Source organism: Emydura macquarii, unplaced genomic scaffold (assembly GCF_026122565.2).
Source record: "Emydura macquarii macquarii isolate MOO-44397 ecotype Brisbane River unplaced genomic scaffold, CSIRO-AGI_Emac_v2 contig_705, whole genome shotgun sequence".
In the NCBI taxonomy this organism is placed as follows: Eukaryota; Metazoa; Chordata; order Testudines; family Chelidae; genus Emydura; species Emydura macquarii.
The window spans coordinates 17,695,120-17,696,218 of NW_027130842.1; positions in this window are offsets into that span (position 1 = coordinate 17,695,120).

Sequence of the window (1,099 nt, forward strand, 5' to 3'; positions counted from 1 at the left end):
TCAAAAGATATAGCAAAAACATTCCCTGCTAAGAAAAGAGTGAGAACCAAGGCCTAGATCTTCAAAGGTATTTAGGCTTCTCGCTTCTACTGATTTCAGAGAGGAATCAGATTTCAAAGTAATTTCAGTGGAAATTAGGAGCCTAAATACCTGTGTAAATCTAGGCTTGAGTGTTTACTCTAGAGTCCCCAGTTTGGGAAAATGACTTGGAAATGATACTAGGGCCTGGAAGCTTATTGGAGTGACCCTTCAAATTAGGAAAATGTTACCTCTTTTCCCACAATTCCCTGTGCTCCAGGAAGCCATTCTAAATTTTCCACAGGCCACTACTTCAGGGAGCTGTTTCAAGAACTAGGATTGGTACCCAAAAGGCAGTGCAACTGCAATGATATAGTACAGTGCTACAATGGATGCAGGCAGAATTTCATCCCAGACTGTGTCATTTTATCACAAATCTAAAGATATTTGGTGTTTAGCCTTAGCCCATAGAGTGATTATATGAGAATGTCAGCTTTCATTGGGGAAAAAAGCCTAAAGCCTTTATGGTTATGGAGAAAAGCTTGACAATGTAAACCCTAAAAGATGAAAATGTAGTAAGTAAATTAAAAGAATCCAACATTTAGTATTTTTGTTTTAAATCTCAATCTCATATCTCTTGGAGGCCTGACTAATGGTTTATTAATACTGGGATTGCCAATACGGCTAGTGTAGGCCCATGTTACACAAATACAATCAAGCCAGGGAACCGACTGACACCACCACTCAAAACTGTAGCATTAATGGAACAGGTTTGTGGCTGAAATCCTTTTCTGTAACCCAACCCGGCCCCCATTACAGCTTTTAAGGATGATGCCAGCAATCAGCAGCCTCCCTAAATCAATTTTATCCGTGCTACACACTAGCCCCGTCCTAGAGCTAAGCACCCCCTGACCTAGGGCAGATCATCACCTCCCTTTTGTAAAGACAAGGAGAGGCGGTCTCGTGGCCCGTCCTAGCGCAACACCACGCCCTCCGTCTGTCATGTGATCCGCCCGCTTGCTTCCCCTCCCAAAATCTAGTTCCTCCTTGCCAAAGGTGCTGCTCCTCATTGCTCGGGAGT